Here is a 19,040-nt window from a genome sequence, read left to right as displayed (position 1 = left end):
GTGGATCCACTCTCCTGAAGTCGGCTGTCGTGTTCAATCATCTACAAAAGCCTTTCCTGTCAGGAAAATTCGTCAACGACAGCTCCTGTGCCTGCGGAGGTATCGGTTTAAAGTTGGAAAATATCGGCGGTGTTTTTTGTAAATCTGAAAAGACACGAAGGCGCCAAAAAACGCCTATCCAGTCGGAATCCAACGGAAAACGCTCAAATATTTCGGCGGCACGGTGGAGAGGAATAGTAAGCACTTGCACGTTACCCTGGGAGCAGGATTGTCGAGCTCGGGTAATTTAGTGCCTTTAACATCCTGAAGCAATTTGAACCAGGCGCCATGTCAGAGGAGACCCTCCGTGGCAGGGAAGCGGCGGCAGCTGCTCTGTACTCCAACTTACCCAAGGTGACAACGGGTGTGGGAGGAAGCAGCAATAAAACTGATCAAACTGGTAGCTCCAATACGATAGAAACCCAAATACGTGCTGCACTAAAGAGACTTGAAAAATGCATGTATTCAGAAATGTCCAAATGGTGGGAACACAAATCTTTGACTATGTATTTGGAAGAGAATAGAGTTCCCAGAGGCTTGCGTATTTTATTGGCACCAAGTTACGACAGGCCTAATCCCAACATGCTTAAGGAGTGGGGCCAAGCTAATTTGGAATCATCTGCTAAGTTGATAAATTCTGGTTAAATACGCAGTAATAGATCGTGAACAGCTTATGCAAGAGATTTCAGAAATTAATGAGGAGCTGCTGAAATTCGAACCTCATGACCTAATAACCAAAGGCAGAAAAGAAATTGATGAACGCATAGCTAAGCAGGAAGAAAAAATCAAAGCCCGCAAGATTTATAAATTTGCGCGCGATAAGGAAGACTATGCACAGGGAAGAATATTTACTTTCGCGCGCAAATTCGATAATGTGAAGCGCTCCAAATTTGCGCAACAAACGCAGTTGGCTAAACAGGGCAAACCAGATGGACAAACATCGACCTCTGGGCAAGCTCTGGGCCCCACAACAGCAGCAATAAATCAAATGCACAGCGACAATGAATCATTGACAAGTGCCCCTACCTCGGATGACGATGCCAGTGGCACTTGGGAGGCAAGCTCAGTTATCCTGGACTTAGGGGAAGAAATGGATTTTTTATCCAACGAAAGACTGCAGTCACTAAGGCCCCGGCACAAACAGCCGACAAAGGGGCAGCAGCAGCAGCAAAGCGGGCCAGGAACAACAGAAGACGGGGCCAGCGCCGGAAAAAGTACAAAAGCGTCCAAAAAACCAAAGCGGCAATACTGGCGCAAAAACAAGTGAGTGATAATACTGTGGTAAACCTTTCTTCCGTTGACCTTACCAAGGCTGAACAACAACTTTTAAGCCTTGGTCTTTCATATTGTCCAGTCACTGACTTCAACTATGCCAAAACCCGCATAGATGTTTACATGTATATAAGAAAATGGAAGCTCAAAAAATTCTTTGCAATAAAGGAAGGTCTGAGCAACAAGACACCGCAAGGAATCGGAGCAAACACCAATGCTCTTTCAATTGTGCCCACGCTTCCGGCCAGTGATACTCGAACAGCACTTACAGTATTGAATTTAATGGGCAATGACGCACTCACCAACGATCTTGCATCCACACAGGATGAGCTGAGGGCAGCTGACATTCCCCAAATTGGAGCCAATACCAGTCCTTTCAAACAAATGTCCAAATTTAATCCTACCATGCCCAGAGACTCCATTGATGTTTTTCAGGACGTGGTGGTTGAAGACCTGAAGCGGTTACATCATCAGATTAAGCATAAAAAGCGATACAGAAGCAAACAGGAAACTGCATATCATGCTTTGGTTAAAAAGTTAAGTAATGATCACAACATCATAGTAACCACGGCCGACAAGGGGGGGCAATGTGGTCATCTGGCCCCAGGAGGAATACATAAAGGAAGCAAAGCGGCAGCTCAGTGATGGTACTTGCTATTCCATTACCACCATGAGACACTTTGAATCTTCCAAGGAATCACTCAAAAAATTGCTTTTCAAATACAAAAGGGAAGGCATGATTTCCTTGCAAGAATTTGAATTCCTCCATGTCGAGTACCCTGTTTTGCCTAAACTCTACTTACTCCCTAAGATACATAAACTATCAAGACCAGTGCCTGGCAGACCAATCATTTCGGCCATTGCAGGAGTGGCTGAACATGTCACAGAGTACATCGATTATTTCCTGCAAAGTCTGGTCCAAGAACTACCTACGTATGTAAGAGACACAGGCGATTTTCTGTCCAAAATCCAAAACATCCAGTGGAGTGATGAAATGCTCATGATTACTTTGGACATAGAATCGCTCTATACGAGCATAGAGCATATATGTGGTATAGAAGCACTTGGTTTTTTCCTAGGAAAAAGGCCTATTAATTGTTACCAGCATAACAAAGTACTGATTGAGCTTACAACATGGTGCCTCAATAACAATTTCTTTCTTTTTGGGAGTGAGTTATATTTGCAGAAGCGTGGGGTCGCAATGGGGGCCTGTTTCTCTCCCAGCTACGCGTGCTTGCACGTGGGCTGGTGGGAGGAGCAGGTCCTCAGGCGGCAACACGCCCAAATCTTTTCTGATCATGTTTTGCTTTGGCTTCGTTATATTGATGACGTTTTTTTGTTATGGCAGGGCGACAGGAACAGTGCACAACGGTTCATTGACTCCATCAATGTTAACAATGTGAACCTTAAATTCACTAGTTCCATCAGCGATTGTGAGGCAGAATTTTTGGATGTTAAAATCCTTATCCGCAATGGCCAGCTCACCACTAAGCTTCATCGGAAAAGTACTGCGGGCAACAGCATTTTGCACGCTAGCAGTGCACATCCGCGCCATGTGGTAGACAATATTCCTCTAGGTGAACTCTTAAGAATTAAGAGAATCTGTAGTACAGACTCTGATTTGGAATCTTGCACTAATGAAGCCCTGACTAGATTTCGCGCTAGGGGTTATCGTGAATCAGTGCTTAAAACTGCAATGCTAAAAACCAAAACTAGATCTCGTGCTTCTTTGCTTGAGACTAATAGCAGTGCTGATACATCTTGCACTTCAGATGGAGATATAACGAACCCCAGGTTCCTCACGCCATACAGCAGACAGGCCAGGCAAATTAAATCCATTTTGTCTAACAGATGGCCTGTTCTTGCTACAGACCCAGTACTAAAACCTGAACTAGCGCAAGTCCCTATTGTTACCTTTAGGAAAGGTCCCTCACTCAGGTCTCACATCTGCCATGAATTTCCTGAACTTAGATAAAAGCAGGAATGGATGAAAATAAGATCAGGTTTTATACGCTGCACCTCTTGCAGGGCTTGCAAATTTGGCAAAAGCACGCGGCAATACAGCACGCCGTTCAGTCCAGACCCAATCCAAATCAAGGGTCAATATAATTGTAAAACTGAATTTGCCATTTACGTTTTAACTTGCACATGTGCACTCAGGTATGTCGGCAGCACACGACAACCGGTACACGTTAGGATCCTCCAGCATCTGCGTGCTATCGTTAACAACGATCCAGCCTACCCTGTAGCTAGGCACTTCAAGGCAATACACAACAACAATCTGGAGTGCCTATCTTATTTTGTTATCTCTGCAATTGACAAACCCAGAAGAGGCGGAGATAGGGTCAGATTGCTGAGAAGAATGGAGTCTCACTTCATTCTTGAGCTAGACAGCAGATCCCCTAATGGCCTTAATAACACGGAGGACCTACATGTGTTTCTATAAGAAATGCGTTACTTACCTGTAACTGCAGTTATCCAGTATTGGTGTCTTTCATAGGTTCACATGCCTGAATCATTCCCCGTCGTCGAGACGGGAGCCTCCGGTATATAAAAAAGTAATGTCCTAGAGACATACATAGAGAGAATAGGCCTGAAGGTCTCACCTTAGTAGCCTATCCACGTCCTTTTGTAGGAAGGACCAAACAGAGCAGGCCCCAAGGGTCCCACCTTGGTGGCCTATCTGGGTCCTTTTGTAAAAAAGGACCAAATAAAGTGAAACAGCCAATCAGCTACTACCTCCTTCTAGAACCTTCCTGTCAGGAGCCCAAGTCTCTCAGATTTTCGTACGCACCAAGCTAGTTAGGCGTAAACTCCTTAGAGAGAAAGGTGAGCCCTGCCAGGGGAGGCGGGAGGGTGCATGTGAATCTATGAAAGACACCAATACTGGATAACTGCAGTTACAGGTAAGTAACGCATTTCTTATCCAGTATTTGGGTGTCTTTCATAGATTCACATGCCTGAATCAGAGTAGCGAGCAATACATAAAGCACATTCTGTGTGAACATCAGGTACAAGCATGTAGATAAAGCATATCACATGACCATAAAGCACAAAATGCAATGCAATATACATACAATAAGAGAATGTGCATACCCGTAAAGGATGGAGGGATGTAGTAGGGCTCACCTTACTGAAATAGATGGCGAAGCACTGCTCGGCCCACTGCTGCATCCTTCATCAGCTCAGTATCCAGGCAGTAGTGCCTGGTGAAGGTGTGCGGGGACTTCCACGTCGCCGCTCTGCAAATGTCCAATATCGGCACTCCAGCGAACAACGCTGCCGATGTGGACATGGCTCTAGTCGAATGAGCTTTAACACGTGAGTCTAAAGGTCGCCCAGCCTTGTCGTGACAAAAGGTGATCGCAGAAGAGATCCATCTTGAGATGCTCTGCTTCGTCAGGGGCATGCCCAGTCTTGGTCTACTAAAGGCAATAAAGAGCTGTGTTGACTTTCGAAAGTGTCGTGTCTTATCAATGTAGAATTTAAGGCACCTCTTCAGATCTAGAGAATGTAGAGTTCTTTCGGCTGCCGTGGTAGGATTCGGAAAGAACGATCTAAGCACCACTGGTTCGTTAAGATGGAAGTCCGAGGGGACTTTTGGAATGAAACGAGGGTTAGTCCTCAGAATTACTCTGTCCTCTCGAAATTGAAGGAAAGGATCCTGAACAGATAGAGCCTGCAACTCACTGACCCTTCTAGCAGAGGTTAGTGCCAGGAGGAGGGCCGTTTTCCAAGATAGGAACTTGATGTCTGCCTTATGGATGGGTTCGAAGGGATGCTTCATTAGTTGATGAAGAACCACATTCAGGTGCCACGATGGAGGAACAGGTCGCGGTCGTGGAAAGGACCTATATAAACCTTTCAGGAATTGTTTGATGAGTCTGTCCGCCCACAAAGAAGGGCCCGTAGCCGTTCTCGTGAACCTTGAAATTGCTGCAAGATGCACTTTGATGGATGTATGCGCAAGGCCTGATTGCGCAAGATGTAACAAGTATGGCAGCAGCTGTTGTGGAGTGGCATGGAAGGGATGCAAGCCATGATCCACACACCAGGAACAGAATCGCTTCCATTTTAGTGAGTATGTTTTGTTAGTGCTGACAGCTCTAGCTTTTGCAAGGACATCTCTGCAATCCTGCGGGATGCTCAGGTGGCTGAACTCGCGGTATTCAGGAGCCAGGCTGACAATTTCAGAGAGCTCAGGTTCGGGTGGAGAACCTGCCCTTGAGACATCGTGATCAGGGCCGGAAACTGCTTCAGGCGAAGAGGAGGCCGGGCAGATAGGCGATGAAGTTCCGTGAACCAGTGCTGCCTCGGCCAGGCTGGAGCAATGAGGATCAGAGTGCAGGGTTCCGATTTCATCTTTCTGAGGACCCTGGGTATTAGTGGGAATGGCGGAAAGGCGTACGCAAAGACGTTGCGCCATGCGATGGAAAATGCATTCCCGAGGGTTCCTGAGTGGTGATGCCTGCTTGCGAAGCTTGGGCATTTGGCGTTCTCTCTGGTGGCAAAGAGGTCTATGGCGGGAGTGCCCCACTCCTTGAAGATATGGTTCAGCACCTCCATGTCCAATTCCCATTCGTGGGAAGGAGACGTCTCTCTGCTCAGTGCGTCCGCCAAAACGTTGTCCTTGCCCGGGACATACTCCGCTTTTAATTCTATGCTGTGTTGTAGAAGCCAATTCCAAATTCTTTGCGATTCTCTTGATAATGAGATCGAACGTGTCCCCCCCTGTTTGTTCAGGTAATGCATCGTCGTGGTGTTGTCCGTCCTGACGAGCACCGGGGATTGACGAATGCGTGGGAGAAACGATTGGAGAGCTAGGAAAACTGCTCGTAATTCCAACAGATTGATATGCAGTTTTGTTTCTTGTGTTGTCCATTTCCCATTGATTTGTAGTTCCTGGAGGACTGCCCCCCAGCCTTCCAGTGACGCATCCGTAGTTATTACATGCGGCTCCGCTGGGAGTAGGAATGGCAAACCCTTCGACAGATGGCGGAGTGACATCCACCATTGCAAATGGTTGATAATGGGTCGAGTGACTCGTATGCGGTCCTCGAAAGAACCTGTGGCTTGCGTCCATTGTCTTGTTAGTGCTTCCTGAAGAGGACGCATTTTCAGACGGCAGTGCGGAATGAGCAGTATGCATGAAGACATCATCCCAAGGAGGGACTTGAACGTGCGGACTGGGAGAGTCTTCCTCGAAGCCACTGCCTTGGCTAAGGAGATGAGTTTGGTCTTTCTCTCCCGAGAGGGGAAAGCTCTGACCCGCTCCGTATCCAGAGTTGCTCCAAGGAACGTGATGACTCTGTTGGGTTCCAGAACCGACTTTGCGGCGTTGAGGGTCAGTCCCAGGCGGTGGAAAATATCCAGACAGGCGCTGGAGGATGAGGCTGCGCCGGCCTCCGTCGGTGCCTTCACCAACCAGTCGTCTAGGTATGGAAACACCTGGTGGCCTTGCTGACGAAGGAACGCTGCCACTGGAGACAGGCATTTCGTAAATATCCTCGGGGCCGATTTGAGACCGAATGGAAGGACACGAAATTGGTAGTGGTGTCCTGCCACCGCAAACCTGAGGAACTTTCTGTGTCCTTTGAGAATAGGTATATGGTAGTAGGCGTCCTGAAGGTCTAAAGACGTCATGTAGTCCCCTTCCTCCAGAAGACCCAGGATTTCTTGCAAAGTCACCATACGGAACGATTGTTTCTTTAGGAACACGTTGAGTGCCCTGAGATCCAGGATCGGTCTCCACTTCTTTCCTTTTTGGTGGATTAGGAAGAAGTGGGAGTAGAAACCTTGATTCATGTGGGCCCGTGGAACTTTCTCTATCGCTCCCTTCTGCAACATAGAAGTTATTTCCTGAAGAAGTAATCGCAGGTGCCTGTGTGAACGGTGGCACGGAGGTGTTGTTGGGGGAGTAGAGGTGAATTCTAGGGAATGTCCAAAACGAATGAGTTGGAGAACCCAACGATCCGTCGTTATGGATTGCCAATTTCGTAGGAAGTATGTTAGTTTCCCTCCAAGTCTTAAAGAATGTAGTGGTGGAGGGGCTAGCCAGGGAGACAAGTCATTGTCTGTTGCCAGCAGGCCGTTTTTGTCCCTTTCCTTTGTAATTGGATCTGCCATAGGAAGACTGCCTTCCCTGTTGGGGTTGTCGCTGTTGAAATTGCGGCTTGGACTGTGAATACGAGTACGAAGACCGATTCTGAAAGGAACCTTTGTATGAAGGTTGTCCTCTTCCCCTTTGGCCACGAAAGGACTGGGACCGAAATTGTAGAGTACCCAAAGCCTTGGCGGTATCTGTGTCCTTTTTAATGGTGGTAAGGGCCGTATCAATTTGTTCACCAAACAGATGCTGGCCATCGTAAGGCATGTCCAAGATCCTGGTTTGCACCTCCTGGCGGAAAGTGGTGGCCTTGAGCCAGCCCTGTCGCCTCAGGACTGCAGCTCCCGCCAGTTGCCGAAAGCCAGTCATGGCGGCATCAATGGCACAGTCGATAATTTCTGAGGCAGAGGTTTGTCCCTCCAAAAGAAGTGAATGTGCCTCTTCTCTGACATCTTCCGGCAGATTTGACAGATAGGGCGCAATGTCCGCCCATAGTTGGCGATTATAACGGCCAAGTAGAGCAATAGAATTAGCCACTTTAACAGTCATAGCTGATGTGGTCGTAAACCGTTTGCCCACGGAATCCAGTTTTTTACCCTCTTTATCCGGTGGCGTCGATAAAGGCGAGGCCGGATTCCTTGAGTTCTTCTGCGCCGCCTGAGTCACTACGGAATCTGGTTTGGGGTGACCAGTCAGGCATACCGGCGCCGTTGATGTGGCTTTATATTTCTTATCAAGCCTGGGCACCACCACCTGTACAGAAGCGGGTGATTGCATGATTTGCTTGCCCTGCTTCCAGATGTATTCAATAATTGGTATCGACCTTGAAATTTTCTTTGTGGGTTCCTTAAAGTCATAAAGGAAACATTCTGTCTCCTGAGATTCCATGGACATGTGGAATCTCTTGGCAGCCCGCTCCATGATGTTGTGAAAGCCACCGATGTCTGCAGGTGGAGACTCCGAAGTCTGTGGAGCTGGAGAGGCTGGAGAGTGTGCCACATAGTCTTGATCAGCGTCAGGGTCCGATTGGTCGTCATCCACTTCCCCTTCCTCTTGTTCTCGTTCTTCTTCCTCAGATGAGGAAACAGTTTGAATGGGCACCTGTGTCTGTGGAATGACCAGAGGAGTGGGTCTATGGCGAGAAGAAGGTGTTGGCGCCTGTGCTGGTGTTGGCGCGGAATGCTTCTCCGGGAACCTTTCCTTATAATCCTTAATAAGGTATTGCAGGTCCGAGACTATAGAAGCCGGAAGGCACACCATAGGAATAACCTGAGACTGAGGCGGAGGGTGGACCTGTTGTTCAGGAAGGTCTTCCTCCTCTTCCGGCTCCTCATCTGTGGTTTGACATTTCAGCACTATATCCGACGGGCTAGTAGCTTGCGTAAAGGAGTCCTCGTCCGACTCCTGACCTTGTAGTATACAGGCAGGTGGTAGTTGTTGTATCCTGCCTGGTGACGTCTGACTCGGCGTAATTGGCTTTTTAGTAATTTTTACCATGACGTGGCTCACTTGCGGTGGAAAGGCATCCATAGCATGGGATAGGAGTGCAGACTCCTTCCATGGTCCTGTAGATGGCAATGCTGGAGTCGACGGTGCCTTGGCAGGCATTTTCGTCGACGAGAAGTTAGTCGTCGTCGTCGACGGTGGTTGTGACGACGATGTCTTCATCGACAGCAGCTTCGTCGACGGTAAGGTCCCCATCGTCGACGGTGCACTCGCCGTCGACGGTTTTCCCATCGTCGACGGGATGATCTTCGTCGACGAGGTTTGTTTCGTCGACGGTGCCGACTTCGTCGACGGGGTCGTCGTCGTCGATGACTTCGACGATGGTCTCGTCGTCGACGATGTCGTCGTCGTCGACGGAGTGACCGGAATGGTCGTCTGCTCGACGACGACGAAGGCGTCATCCTCGGGGTCGATGAGTAGGCCGACGATGCCGTCGTCGTCGACACTGTCGTCGTCGACGTCGAGACAGTTTTCTGTGCCGAAAGCACCGTAGATGTCGTCGTCGTCGCCAGGACCAGTGGCACCTTCCTGGAGACAGGCGGGTCCTTGACAGACACAGATGGCTTGCCCTCTGAGGACTTTTTAGAAGTCTTCATAGGAGGGGTGTCTGTGGGGCTAGGGGAAGAAACCCTTGGCCTCTTCAAAGAAAATTGGGACGCTCCGGACCCACTCTCACCTTCTGATGCCAAGTCAGCAGTCTTGGTCTTGAGCCTGTTGAGCCACAACAGAAGTCGACCTTCCCGGTCCTTGAGGGTCTTGTTAGAGAAGGTCCGGCAGATTTTGCATTCCTTGGCCTGGTGGTGAGGGTAAAGACAATATAAACATCTATCATGTTTATCGTCGATGTGAAGCCTCTTCTTGCTGCAGGAAGAACAGGCCCTGAACAGACCTTTCTTCTGACCTTCAGACATGCTCTGAAAAGATTAATAATTCGTTTTTATGAAGAAAATAAGTTTCCTGAGGAGAGCTCAGGTGGAGACTCCCTAGCACAACGTGCGGTAGAAAATCTGAGAGACTTGGGCTCCTGACAGGAAGGTTCTAGAAGGAGGTAGTAGCTGATTGGCTGTTTCACTTTATTTGGTCCTTTTTTACAAAAGGACCCAGATAGGCCACCAAGGTGGGACCCTTGGGGCCTGCTCTGTTTGGTCCTTCCTACAAAAGGACGTGGATAGGCTACTAAGGTGAGACCTTCAGGCCTATTCTCTCTATGTATGTCTCTAGGACATTACTTTTTTATATACCGGAGGCTCCCGTCTCGACGACGGGGAATGATTCAGGCATGTGAATCTATGAAAGACACCCAAATACTGGATAAATTAAGCCTTGCTTTCTCCTTCGTTCTGTATTACCTTGGGTGATGGGGTTCTCTTGGTTGCCGCCCTCCCCCATGTGATGAATATTTTGTCTCCTTGTTGGGTTATTGCACGTATTATCTGTATATATTACTTTACGGTGGTTCATTACTTATGTATGAGTATTTAATTTTTTGGGTACACTCATTTGAGGACATAGACAACAGTTTTTTTCTGTATTCCCTGATTAATATGTTTTTGCAACAGTTCACATTTTGACAATAACATCCCCTTGACTATTATACCAATGAGCCCATGCCTCATAATTATGCTGCTACAGTCGTATGTTTACATATTACGCTGATTTGCACTTTGATGAATATAGATGCAACATTATACTGTTTACATTCAAGCGTATTTTGCACTTAACCAACAGTATCACTGTGTTTTTTTTTTAAATGCATCTGTTATAAGAACAGCTATTATGTTTTAAATGATGCACTTTGCACTTTATTCTGCTATTTTGCACTATTAACTTTGAATGTTGGCGTGGGCTTAACGAGTGTATATATATATATTTTTTTTATATACAACCTTTTGGTATTTGCATTTTAAGCTGTCAAAAAAGTTATCTTTACATTTTTAACTTTTTAATCATGGGTTTCCGTTTTTGTCAAAATTTACAATGTGGATTTAAACCAGTTAAATGAATTTTTCTAACTGTTGCCATTTAAAATTGTTTGGAAAACAGACTAGGCTACTCATTACAAGTAGTTTGTCCTCGCTGTCTACTATCACGAGGTGTATGATGAAAAAAAGAAAGAAAAAAATGCACTTTTTTCACTGTGTGGCAGTTACTATTTAAAACGCAAGCATTTCCAACTCTGACTGTCTGTGAGCAAGGGCGGATGCCCGAAACGCGTCAGATTGCTTGGTTCAGCTTTTAAATAAAAATCTGTGCTTCATACTTATTGGATCCGCGTAATTTCCTGGGTCGCTGTGGTCGGAGCCTGGGTGATTGCACTTGTTGGATATATATATATATATATATATATATATATATATATATTATTTTTTTTTAAATATTTATTAAGCTTTCAAACAAGCATATAATAGTACAGGATCTGTATCGGATACCCATTGTATACATATCGTCATGAATGCAAATGCCCATGTGGTGGGGGCAACAGATTATCATTGAAGCAATAGAAAATTAATTTTTATAAAACAGTTAAGTACATGTACAATTAAAATCACAACATTAAAAAGTACCATTTAATAAGATGATCTAAACATACCAAAAAAGACAAATACATTGACCATTTATAGTGCTGGACTTGCTACAAGGTTAAGCAGGAGTACATTTACACCTGTTTGGACATAGTTAGGGATGTAGTAACTTTATACGTGTAGTGTGTGAATAGGCTTACCCTTTTGTTGGTATGTGTTTGTATTAGCATGTCCCTCCCTAAAACCCTCCTTAAATTTCCCTACCAAGTATCAGCAAGAATTGCCCATTTACCCATCCTACCAATTATCCTTCCCACATTTGCTACTAAAACAAATACTCATGAAACAGGAGGCAGAAGACTTCACCCCTAGGTTTCTTAGTATCATTTTGCAGTAGGGGAGTAGCAACACTGGAGTACCAATTCAAACATGAAAAGGGACCGTCACCCACTTAATTTGTGACAAATTCGGACTATTGGATGTTCACTCAAAAAAGGGACACCCAATATCCCTTCACAGTGCCATTACAGCTTCCCCTTTCACATCAAGTGTTATTTTTTGGTCAACGTCACGTATTGAAGCCTTTATTTTTGGCAACAAGGCTTCCCTCCCTCGGGCTCTTTATCCCTCAGGAGATTTTGATTGTTTTTCAGAGTCGAGGCAGTTCCGAAGGTCCACTGCAAAAGGTGTCAACCAATAGGGCTACCATCTGTCTCTCTATCATAAACCCATTTTCCCCTAACTGGACGAGGCGTGGGATTGCACCACCACTTGAACACAGAGACGGCACTCTTAAAAAACCTAACTACATTCAATCCGAGACGCCAACTTTGTTCTTCTGACTTTTAGTTGAAAAAATAAACATTTTATTTGAATGAATGGGCAATACACATGGTCTGTAAACAAACATCATAGACAATAACAGTATTTGTTAGGTGGAGTGAAATTGGGATTGCTGTCAACTAAGACTATTTCCAAATCCAACATGGTCAAACCCTAACCAAGGTCCCACATCGATTTCTTTGTACAATATTCACAATTTCCCACACATCTTGCAGTACTGGTGATCATCAGAAAGCTCATTTTCATACTTCAAGTGCAGGCTAAGGCACGCCATCTTCTGCAGTAATAAAAGGGACATTTTCACATATAGTGATTGTAGTGCAAATGTAAGGTAACTTGGCAAGACCGATGCCAAACCACAGTTATGATGCCTTAAAAAACTGAGCAGATCAGGTAGTCCATTGGCAAGAACGGCAAACTCCTTATTAGACATCTCTTTCTGAAAAAAAGAGAAAAGAATAAGTGTCAACAATAACAGCTTCATCGCATACACAAATTAGCTACAAAAAGCTTAGCGCGAAAAACGTATCCACATAAGTTTCAGAAAATATATATTTGTGGTAGACAGAAAGCATACCACCAAACCTGCAAAGATGTTAACATCTCAAACGCATCTATATCAGTGCACACATATATTGCTAAAATTAGAATAATAAATGCTCCAGAAAAAGGCCCACACAGAACAATGTACCCATTCGTAACTAACTTGTGCTAGCTCCTAGTCACATTTATTCTTAGTACAGTACAGACCACTGCAGTCAGGTTAATGTACACTTACGTACAGGTAATCTGCATTACTCCTAGTTCCATTTGTCTACGTCTCATTCATTACTAATGAGGTGATCCACACCTCCCGAGACCGGAAATGCTTGCAAGTGTCCCTCCCTCACGTGAAATATCCTATAAGGGTAGATTATACTCCGCATTCCTCCTGGGATACTAAACTCCCTCCAAAACTACTGAAGGTCTAGCATTCCGGGAGGGACGGACGGAATGAATGGGACAGGGACAAACAGCACCAGGATTAATGAAAATTACCAGTAATTGAAAAATCATCTTAACATCCTTTATGTCGAATATATGATTATACCACGCTTACAATTACCACGCATGGCTTTACCACACGAATTTTACATCGCAAGTGGCTTTACCACGCTGGAATTTACAACGAAGGATTATACCACGCGTAGAAACGTCTTACCTGACACCTGCACGTCTTTCACCAGCAGCCCTTACTTCCATCCACCATGGAAACAAGCGTCAAAACACGTCTACCAAAATTTAAAAAGGACTGCTATTTTGACGTACACGGCACGTCTTTGGGGGAGGCTCTTTCCCTTTACTTCAAAAATACTAAAAAGCTTTTTTTTTTTATTTAAGTAACCCGCTCCATAATTTGTCATTTTGGGGGGGGGGAGACCCCCCCAGCCCCCCCAGAACGACTGGAAGGAATACCACGTCTCCCCCCAACCCACGCAGAACGTACTTGCGTGGTAAAGACGGTCGTGGAAGGCACCCGCGTTGAAAAAACGTTTGGGTGGTAAGTGTACCATGGTAAACGTTATGCGTGGTGATGCCTTCGTGGTAAATGATGTTTCCCCTTTATGTCCTAGTACCATTGATTCCTAATCAGGAGTACCACAGCGGCCACAAGACTTTCAGATCAAAATTGTTAAGAAAACCAGAATTGCTGCCAAAATTCACACTTTTTAATGAAAAACAAAATAAAAAAAAATCTAGAGCAAAGTCGAATCCAAGATCACAAGCCCAAAATTCTTATGTGCATGCAAAACATTCAAGTCAATAATGGCACAAACTTATTCGGACCTGCACTGCATATTTCAGTAACGCAAACTGCCAACACACCCCCCAGCCTCAGTTAGAGAAAGCAAATGTAACAAAAAGAGTAAGATTTACGAAAAGGCTTTGTCCTGGCTAAATAGCCCTCCAGCGCCCGCTTCAAATCCAGAAGTTGCCAACCAACTTCACGAGAAGGCTCAGACACATCAATAAGAGCTGGGACAACCATTTCCTGATCCCTATGAAAGGTAGATGACACTTTCGGAAGAAAAGATGGATCTGGTCGAAGGACCACCCGATCATCAAAAAAGTAAGAGAAAGTTCCCTAGCCTAAAAGCTTCAAGCTCCCCAATTAGTGTAGCAGATGTAATTACCAGTAGACATTAAAAATAAAACACTTTGAGGGTGCCAGATGTAATATCGGTTTGCTCGAGAAGCTTAAAAGGATCAGACGTCACAGCCATTAAAACCAAAGGTAAATCCCACAAGGGTAACAAAGGCTTTACCATGGGCCTAGAATGAGAACAAGCATTGGCATGGCCAATAGGTCTCGGCTTTGGGACCTTATAAGTATTTAGTTATGCAGCACAATATCGTTGGTACAACAGCATCAACTGTTGCATGGCTAAACACTTAAAACGGTCCCAAAGGCGAGACCTATTGGCTATGCTATGTGTGCTTATGGGGCACTGAAAATATTGTATCAAAGTCACTGGTAAGTGAATAAGAATATTTCGTAGCATCTTTCAACACAATGGGGGGAGAGGGAATTACAAATATTCAGAGCGCACACAGACACACATGCCGCCATTCAGCAAAAAAAATAGACACAAATCAAGATGCAATCTACAGAGTGAGGGCACATTCAGAAGTGAGTCAGACATAATGAAGCAGACACATTTTGTGTGAAATATGAATGAATGAATGAAACGGTTCTTATCTAGCGCAAACTTAGCCCAATGGGCGTCAAGGTGCCTAAATCAAATATAGAGGCCAGAACCTCCTCTCTGCAGCATTCTCTCATTGGTAGGCACTCCTAAAAAAATAAGTTTTAAGGGCCTTTTTGAATAGCTCTAATGACGGGAGAGTTTTTATATCGATAGGAATAGAATTCCAAAGCTGAGGGGCGGCCACGGAAAAAGCCTTGGCTCCCCATCTAGCAAGCTTGATACGGGGCACAACAAGTTGACAAAGTCCCGCGGAGCGAAGACCTCTTGAGGGAACATACCGCGCAATCAGAGAGCCAATAGCACTCGAGGAGCCTTCCGACAACGCTCTAAACTAAACACAGAATTTTAAAAGAAATTCTGTGTTGTACAGGAAGCCAGTGGAGTTCTTTCCTAGCTGCGGTGGCACCGTAATTTCAGTGTAACAGACAGATTCTTCACATTGTGACATACCCACATGCAGTTTAGTGTGTCATAAACATATTCAGTAAAGTGTGACAAATTGCATGCATGGATACAGAGACATCCAGCACAGAGTGACACGCACCCGTGCCACAGTGGGATACAGATGCATGAGGCACAGATTGGGTTCCAGCGCGAAAACCAGATAAACAAGGCTGTTAATGAGGGGGGAGTGATAGGGATGAAAGCGCTAGCGGGCACATGCTGGCAAATGGTGACCTGCAGAGCGCGTGAATGGGAAAAGCGGCCGTGGGAGGTGGGAGGGAAAGCAGGTAGCAACTGATGCAGATGGGTGAAATGCATTTTAAAGAGACCTTACATTCAGAAAAGCAATATGGTGCTAGAAACAGCGCTTTGTTTCTCTCCAACTTACATGTTACATGTTATCCAGTTTACACTTACTAACTACTAATATATATCATATTGATTCTAAAGGAGAACTGGAAATGGGTTACACCTTGTAGAAGCATCCTAAGAGCAATGTTTATAATGGAAACAAAATACAAATTGAAACGTGTAATGCAGCTCCACTTCGAGAGGCACTGGTGAACTGAGAAGCACTTGCAAGCAGGAAACAATGACAATGAGGGCTGAAAACGGAACACAGCTACTGCATGAATACAGAAACGAATGTTTAACTGTAATGTATTATGGTTCAAAGAAACTCCTGCCTGGATTCAATATGAACAAAATTACTAGAGATGTTGTGAATGAAAGAACATCGCCGACAAAAGCTTTTAGGGGCGGGGCAGCGGATCCCTTTGAAGCACGGCTTTGCGGCCGGAAAGAAGTGTGTGTTAATTAGGGGGAGGAGAAGTGAGGCCGAGTGCGCTGGGGAAACAACAGATGGCTTTAATTTGAAGCTCTCGGAGGCAGGCGGCTCGGATAAAAGCGCGGTCACGAGAACTCATGCACTCGTGGAAAACCGCTTTAGTTTAACTCTTAGTTTCACCACAATAGACTCGTCCTATTCATTCCTTGCGGAATGAAATAGGCCGAGACCTAAAAACCTTTCAAACAGATGCCAAATCACCTGATTCACTCAAGTTCCGCCATGGGTCTCTAAAGGCCTTGATGGCCACCCACTGGGCCATCAAGGGGAAACCAACAACCATCCTATAGAAACTGCAACACATCAGGCAGAGAGTAAGCCACAGGAGAAATATGCTCTGCACAGCATTATCAGAAATCTGACCCAATGTCGCCCATATGAATGTAATGACAGCAAGTCCCTTATGCTGCCAACCCAGCCTCTCAACTTGCACACCAACAGTTGCAGCCTCTGGGGGATAGAATTCTATTTGAGAACCCAGAGAAGGATGAAGAAGATGCAACCAAGAATCCTTAAGGGCGAGCGATTTGAGAATCGAAAACCATGAATTCCTGGGCCAAAAAAGAACCACCAGAATAACAAGCATTTGCAATGCAATAGGTCGCGCAGCATTAAAGTTTGAGTTATTGGCATTGTATATGACAATGTGTTGCATTACATTTTTAGCAGTCTGTATTGGTGTATAAAGATGATTTGCAAGAGGATAGCTGTTGCAAAATATTAAGCAATGTTGGCAATAATATTATATTATAATAATATTGTACGTTACTGTTGTACTTATAAGCATTTTGGTAGCGCATAGTGATGTTGTGGTGCCCCTGAGTGATGTTGTGGTGTCCCTGAGTGATGCTGTGGTGGTGCAGAGTGATGCTGTGGTGGTGCAGAGTGATGCTGTGGTGGTAGGATAGATAGTGAGGGTGATAGATAGAGGGAGGGCGAGAGGGAGATAGAGGGAGGGCGAGATAGAGTGTGGGCGAGGGATGGATAGAGTGTGGGTGCGAGATGGTGTGTGGGGCGAGGGATGGTGTGTGGGGCGAGGGATGGAGTGTGGGGCGAGACTGTCCCATTGTTCGGGTGCTCGAGGCGAGTTTGGGGATAGGGAGCAAGATTCTGCCCTGCCAGAGAAGACGGCGCCTGACTCCGACTGAGGTTGTCCCGGCCTCGGACTGAGATTGACGGGTGTACTGAGGCCCCCACGGGTGTACCGCAACCCGCACTCCCTTGCAGCAACCCCTTTAATAAAGCATCAATGCATTCCTCCCAGTAACGGAATTACTCGTGTAGCAACCCCAGGTCCCTGAATACAGCAGCCTCCATCGCAGAGCAGAATGGCAAATTCCAGTTCGCAACCACAATGTTTCTTTAGGGAATTTGTAAAGTTGTTCCTAAATGTAAAGTTAGTAGGTAATTCTAGGAGAGATCCACAATATCACTTTTTAAAAGTTTTCAGCTAATATATAAATATGCACACACAGTTTCACAGCTAAAACCAGGACATATGTGAGGCATTATATGCATGGTACATATGAATCTTGACAAACTTGAACATTGTCCCTTTAAAACTATGTAATCCAAAAACGTGAGGTCGACAGACATCAGTGTGTAATGTGTAGAAGCCTCGTATACCCTCAGTTTCAGCTATTAAGCAATTAAAACTCAGTCAACCCGTTCATACAAGAAAGGAGGTGGGTGTAAAAGTTCCACACTGTAACAGGGTTTGGTGAAGTCGCTCCCAAGGCAGGAAATAGTCTACATTTTTTTGTTAAAAGTGGCACGCTGCCATTCTTCCATGATTCCCACTCATAAATCCACGGAAGATGTGAGCCTCAGAAAATACATCTGCACTGGACACTTTTATGGAGGAACTGCCGCGCTTGTGTTAAAGAACTGGATGAAGAAGAACCAAACTGTCTCAAAATGCAGGCCGAGGCAATGGAAACAACAAGCATTTCTGCTGAGACTGCCGCAATGTTTAACAAACAGTAACTTCGCTAATAACCGGCCAGCGTGCGTGTATGGCCGCAGTGTACAAATGAAACGCTAATAATAACACCGAGCGCACCTCCAGCCACTAAGCATGTCGTTGCCTCCAGCACTGATGTCCAAATGTATTTTCAACTTGTGAAAAAATACGCAAACAGCTCGCTCAAAGCTTCACGTGCTTCTAGCCGAGACATAACAAAGCGCTCGTTACGGCTGGGGCCTTCCCTTGAACTCCAAAAGGCCCTGGCGGCTTTGAAACGGATGTACTGGGTGCTGTCACCACAAGCTGACTCCCAGCATGCACTTCATCGGTTTTATTTGCCTAGACCCAGCTGTCGGCAGACCCTGCACACAGCATCGAGAGCCTTTGACACTCCCTGCTGTAAGACAGGCTGCAGCAGCTTTGGAGTATTGAATTGTAATGTGAAGCATTACAAACAAATAGCATGGGAATGGATGTCCATTTGTGTGGAAGCAAATAACTGGATTAATATTGGTGGAGGTCAGATGACAATTGCATCATCAAGTCATACAGGCTAACGACTGCCCTCCTTTCATCTGTGCTGCCGGAGAAATGCAACATACATTATCTCGTTATCAGAGACATTGAAAAAGAATTCCCATGTCATGCGAGTGATCCTGAAAATTCAAGCTTAGGCAGCTGATAACCAAAATGATCACATCTGCTGGAAGGAAAGCACTTTTTTGTGGAAGTACACAACGTCTAC

General features: G+C 45.5%; 1 protein-coding gene across 1 annotated transcript in view; it reads right to left on the bottom strand.

Annotated features, from left to right (window-relative positions):
- Positions 1 to 11,476: 11,476 nt before the first annotated feature.
- The window catches only part of CREBZF (CREB/ATF bZIP transcription factor), a 65,582-nt gene continuing 58,018 nt past the window's right edge, over positions 11,477 to 19,040 (bottom strand). Inside the window, exon 5 of the mRNA XM_078658475.1 lies at positions 11,477 to 12,727. The gene's annotated coding sequence lies outside the window, so the exon portion shown is untranslated. The remainder of the gene's footprint in view (positions 12,728 to 19,040) is intronic.

Source organism: Lissotriton helveticus, chromosome 8 (genome assembly GCF_964261635.1).
Source record: "Lissotriton helveticus chromosome 8, aLisHel1.1, whole genome shotgun sequence".
NCBI lineage: Eukaryota > Metazoa > Chordata > Amphibia > Caudata > Salamandridae > Lissotriton > Lissotriton helveticus.
The sequence above is the reverse complement of the archived record's forward strand: the minus strand, read 5'-3'. Positions and strand labels throughout refer to the sequence as shown.